Source organism: Gallus gallus, chromosome 3, assembly GCF_016699485.2.
Source record: "Gallus gallus isolate bGalGal1 chromosome 3, bGalGal1.mat.broiler.GRCg7b, whole genome shotgun sequence".
In the NCBI taxonomy this organism is placed as follows: Eukaryota; Metazoa; Chordata; class Aves; order Galliformes; family Phasianidae; genus Gallus; species Gallus gallus.
Window position 1 is genome coordinate 91,294,932 of NC_052534.1, and position 6,001 is coordinate 91,300,932.

Genomic DNA, 6,001 nt, shown 5'->3' on the forward strand with positions numbered 1-6,001 from the left:
CTCTGCCATATGGGTCATAACAACCCGAAGCAGCCCTATAGGCTTGGGGAAGAGTGGTTGGAAAGACACCTGGCAGAAAAGGACCTGGGGGTGTCAGCTGACAGCCAGCAGCGTGCCCAAGTGGTTGAGAAGACCGATGGAATACTGGCCTGCATCAGAAATGGTGTGGCCAGAGGAATCAGTGAAGGGATCATCCCTTCGTATGTGGCACTCAAAGTGTTGCCTAGGGAGGTGGTGGAATCACCACGCATGGAAATATTTAAGAGACATGTGAATGTGATGCTAAGTGAAATGGTTCAGTAATGGATTTGGCAGTGTCAGGTCAATGGTTCAACTCGATGACCTTAAGGTAATCACTCCAACCTAAATGATTCTATAATTCTATGATTCTATATCTTATGATAGCCCCATAATGTGGAGATGTCAATTATGGCCAAAGCAGCTGTGTTGGTAAACAGCTGTGTGTAAGCAAATCAGAGCCCCTTATTACCATAGTATGCCTTATTTTGTCAGATAAAGGTGGGAAGCTCTATTTGTCAGAGAGTACCTTGCCTGTTTGGATTGCTGGTATATCTACTCTATGATTCTACGCTATCAGTGAAAATATTTCAGGTCCAACAGGCTGACTCTGCAACTCTGCAACCAAAGTCTTACTGACAACTAAATAACATGCTGGGGAAGTTTCTTTAACTCTACTAATTCTATTGCAAACTTATCTGAGTCATTTAGAGGATGATGCATGTCTGATTATTTTTGCTATTCTGGTGTGAGTCTGGATACTACCTGTACTACGTGCTTCAGTATTTGAGAATTAGTCTTACAAATTTCCATTCTCAACAGCTTTTGATAATTCAGAATTGTAAATGAACTAGATTTTTTGAAAAACTCTTTCTGAATGAAACAATACAAAAATACAATACCTCAGAAATGATGAAATGCATCCTTTTGAGGTTATGACATTTGTTTCCTGTAGGCAATGAAATTTTAGCACTTGCAGTCCTCTGAGTGTAGTTTCTATCCAATGCACGTACTGCAGAGAACAGAACTATTTCAGGTTATTATATGCTATCTCTTTTGTGCTTAGGAAAACCTTTTGGAAAGAGTAACAGTGAGGTCCGGCAGTCATACACTTAATCAGTCTATACCTTAATATCTTATTTCCAATAGAGGTTAATGTCAATTTGATTTACATTACAGCAGGAAATCCTGCAGTAGAAAATAATGGAGTATACTGTCATATGAAAACTCTCTTATTATCACGTAGCTTCTTAAAAGCAGCATATTCCCTGAAATACGAAGTTTATGCGTCGTGTTAGATATTCTGGTTTCTACTTGTGTTACCTGATGTTCTTGTTACCCTCACAAACTTCCTGTTTCTGGAAGGAATGACGTCCTTTGGAAATGAGTTGACACACTGTGCATTTACACAGCTGAAAAATACCTGTTTCCTTTTGCCAGTTATAAATGTGTTATCTTTAGATTAAATGAATGTTTACTTGTTTATTTCTGGTGAGAAAAGGCCATTCTATTATTTCAGTACCTTCTCAGTATTTTTCTGCATGCATTTATTCAATTTCCTGTTATTTATTTCCATTTTAAAGTATAGCATTGATCTATCTTCGTAAAAATGTGTTTCCACATCTAACAATCTTTGCCATCAATTCTAGTCTTCTGGTTTTGCTATGCCTCCCCTGGGAACACAAAATCTCTATAATAAATTGCAATGAAAGAGTGTAAATTAATTTAGCATGCATTTCCACGCACTGAATCTGCTTCCTGTAAAACTTTTGGTATTTCAACTGGCTGTCATTTTTTTTTTTAATAAGTGGATTTTTTCAGAAGCATTTGCTTTTTTCGCTCGCACATTTTCTTTGGACAAAGGGCCAGACTGAATAAGTAATATGCCAAGCCACAAACAGCTTTCCTTTACATGTCAGTATTTTAAATTGAATTGGTTTTCTTTCCAAGCCTTATTTCTACCAATAAGAACTGAATTTGGCTAGAAACTGAAGACTTCTTCTTGCCCCTTGTAGGGTTGGACTTCACTTCCAAAATGAAAAGGCTTAAAATAGACATCTAAGAGTATAAAAAAATAAAGCTAGACCATTTTAGATGGTTTTCTGGCATGTATTTTACAATTTGCTTTAATTAGGAATTACACTTCAGGTCCAAAAAATTAAAAATGCAATCATCGGCAATCTGCTTTGGAACAGAATTTGCATGATAAATGTGACTAATATGTGTGTACAGGAGAGCACAACATAAATATTTCATTTCAATAAGATTGGACACTGTGATGACTTGCAGAACTCAAGTACTGTATTCATCCAGAAAAATGTATTGTATCGCAATATGTATTCTCTCATACATATTACATATGTTTTAGCTTAAAATATTGCTAGGGAACCACTAGAAAGTGTATGGGGGAAAACATGAAGTAAGTCTTGCCATCCCTGAGCTGTTCCCACTGGTTGCTGATCTTACCTCCCCTACAGTTCTGAGCACGTAGCACCGGCAATGCTCACCTTTACGAGCTTTGCTGTGGTTATAGCTAGATGCCTACAGTAAACAGCTAAGAAAAGTAAGGTGAGAATGGCAAAAATACACACGATTTCTCCACACTGATTAGAAATGGGGAATATCAGATTACACATCTGGATGTTCGAAATTTCGTGAGATGAACTCCAGCCTAGGACTCTGGCACAACCACCTTCCAGAAAGCGAAAAACACTTGCTGCTAAAGTGGAACAAGAATCCAGGAAAGGTTATATGGATACTCTAGAGCCTGTGCTATGCACTGGCAGAGAGCCGTGAAGACAGCTTTCGCCATAAAATGGCCAAGTATGAGCCACTGCTGGAGGAGAAGGATGTTTCTGAGACTCATGATGCATGCCTAACATTACTGGGAAATGGTGAAACTTACCTTGGTGGCAATAGTCTCCAACAGTTATCGTGGTACGACATGGCAGGTCACCTCCCTACTTCTTACCTTTCTCATTTTTGCTTTCTGTCTTCTGAGAGTCTGGTTCAGTCAGCAACTCCACCCAGCCCTCCACCGGGTGAGAGCCTGGACGAAAAGAGCACAGGAGAAATGACATTTCCAGTGGCATAATATTTTGCCAGCTGATGAAATAGCTGCTAAAGCCGTGTTGTCTGGCTTTTGCTTTCAAAACAGCTCTGGCCTCTATGAGAGCCAGAGACAAAGGTTGCATTTTCTATTACTTCTCTCATCTTGGTTTTTTTTTTTTTTCTTTTCTTTTCCTGTTCTATTTGTTTCCCTTAAGGAAGATGGGATCAGAGCTCAGAAGCAAAATAATCAAATCTTCCTCATAATTACATCAATAAAGATGTTTGTGACATGTTAAATACCATCCAAGAAGATTCTCAAACAGGATTTCGCAGCGCTCCCCTCCATACAGCTTAAGAAAACATGGCAAAGCAGCTGCTTAGAGGAAGAAACTTCCTATTTGAGTGGCTTGGTTTGTTGTTTTTTGTTGGTTTTTTTTCATCCTGGGCAGTTCTGTGGATGTCAACTTTTTACTCTGGAAAATTTGATTAGATGTGCGTAATTACTTTAAAAGGAAATAATAAATTTGCGAGCATGACGTCTGTAGAACAGATCAGCGAAAAGATAGAGGACCATTTTAGTGCTCAACTCTGCCTTGATGTCTCAAAGACAAATAGGAAAATCTGGACTAGTGCTCTCTCAAAGCCAGCTGGGCCTATTTTCAGTGACCCAATTAAAGCCACAATTTCACACCAATGTCTAGGAGCTTAAGGGGATCACAGAATCATAGAACCACAGAATGGCTTGGGTCGGAAGGGACCTCAAGGATCAAGCTCCAAGCCCCCTCCTGCAGGCAAGGCCACCAACCTCCATATCTAATACTAGACCAGGCTGCCCAGAAAATAAATAAATAAATAAATAAAACAGATTTTAATCAGAAATTAAAAACAAAAACAAACACCTTTGAGAAAACTAAGAAAGACCCCCAGGAAGGCATGTAGTTAGTTTTGTGTGCATGGTTGTGTTGGGAATGCAGAGTGGATTTCTTCATGAGCCCAAAACTGAGCACAGTTGTAAGTATTTGGAGGATTTAAGCTTAATGGTAGAGCTGATGTTTCAGATAAGGATAAGAAAAACAGCATACGCAAGGCAATGGATTAAAATATTAGGGTCATGTGGTGACTGATAACTTATGTGATCTTTTTAAGAGTCTAAATGGAGAACTCAGATAAAAGGAATTGCTTTTTTACTACTTAAGCTGGCCCAAATATGAGTCAATGTAAATTAGGAATACTGCACTCTGCCTTCTCGGTCTTTTCGTTTATGAATTTGAACAAGGAGTGAGCAGATAAAGAACTGGCCTTCTAGAGGAACTTCATGCTAAACCTGATCTGTCTTTAATAACCGGGGATGCATTTTGTCTCCTGCCCCCTTGAGATTTGGTTAATATTAACACAAGATGGGCAATGGAATTCAGAGCTTTGCTTTTAAGAACTTTTCATCTTGCAAAATTAGGGACTGAAAATGAGATAAAGATTTTGCTTAGAAATGCACTGCACAACTTCCCAGCTTTCCCAGCCCTTCCAACATTTGTGCACTTGCTTTACAAATGCAAATGTTGCTTTGCTAAGTTCATTTTCAGTAGAGAGGGCTAAAGCAGCACCGGTGTAAGTTCTATGACTTCAGGTTCAAGGGAAGCAAATGTGTCTTTTGTGTGGTGAAGTAATAAATTAAAGTTAGCATTACAGCATTCCTAAGCCATTACAGGAATCCTTTGTCAGCACTGTAAGCTCACTTGTGCAGTGATCAAAGATGATGCTTCTGAAGTTACAACACTGGTAAGGATGCCTGTGGTGGAAGAAGCAACGTTATTTCAATGCTTTATGAACTTTGGCTCTACAGGTGTGGGCACAGCACCTGGATGAAGAGGATGTGCATTCCCTTAGCATGCAGAGCATGTGGAGCAACCGGCCCCGAGCAGCCCGTGCTCCCTGGGGCCAGCCCTGTTCCAGCCCAGCAGGTATGAGTGCATTGCAGCCCAAAACGCACTGCTGTTGCCCAATTGCTGCCACTTCACCCCTCTTTGGGGCGTGGCCTAAAGCACTCACAGGCATGGGCTGATGGTTGGACTAGATCATCTTTAGTGGTCTTTGTGACTTTGATGCTTAATTATATGGTACTATGAAATGCTCAGGCAGCCATAGGCAGACTTGCAGGTCTTTTCGTGATGCATGAGGAACCCACAAGCATTACAAACTTCTGCTGAAGAAGCAGCAGATAAGGAAAAAAAAAAAAAGGTATTTCAAAGCGCTTTCATGGTTCTTTGGACACCTGACCCTAGCCCATAGTTCAGAATGATGGAAAAATGAGTGCTCGGGCAGGGATTTTCACAGGCAAGCATGTCTGTGTAAAAACGAGGACTGTAGGGAACACCAACAGTGTTAGATGCAGAGAGGGCTACTCGGGCACCAAAGCAGAGCTGCTGGGGCTGGGGCTGCTCAGCCGGACACACCGGCCTCGTGTTCTGAGGGCAGCGGCATTCCCCGGGCAGCCGAGGCTTTCCTGGCGCGGGGCGCGGCCGCGGAGCAGCGAGAGGGGCGCTGCGGCAGCGGGCCCGGCCGGGGCCCTACGCTCCCCCGGGCCGGGAGCCGCGGGCTGCGGGCGCTGTCAGGGCCCGGCCGGCGCCGCGCCGGTTGCCGCGGTGACGGGAAAGCCCGCGCCCCCGCCCCCGCAAACATGGCAGCGGCGGCGCGGCGGCCGCGGTCGGCTCCGGCGGGGAGCGGCGGCAGGTGAGGAGGGGCGGCGGGGAGGTGTCGCCCCGGCCCCGGCCGCAGCAGCCGTGCCGGGCGGGCGGCGCGCTTCGCTCGGCACCCGGCTCCGCTCAGGCGTGGCGGCAGAGGGGCCGGGGCGGCGGCTCAGCTCGGGCCCCGCGGGCTGGGGCCGCCGCAGGCCGGCGGGAGAGGCGAGGCGAGGCGGGCGCGGGGGGCGGGCTCC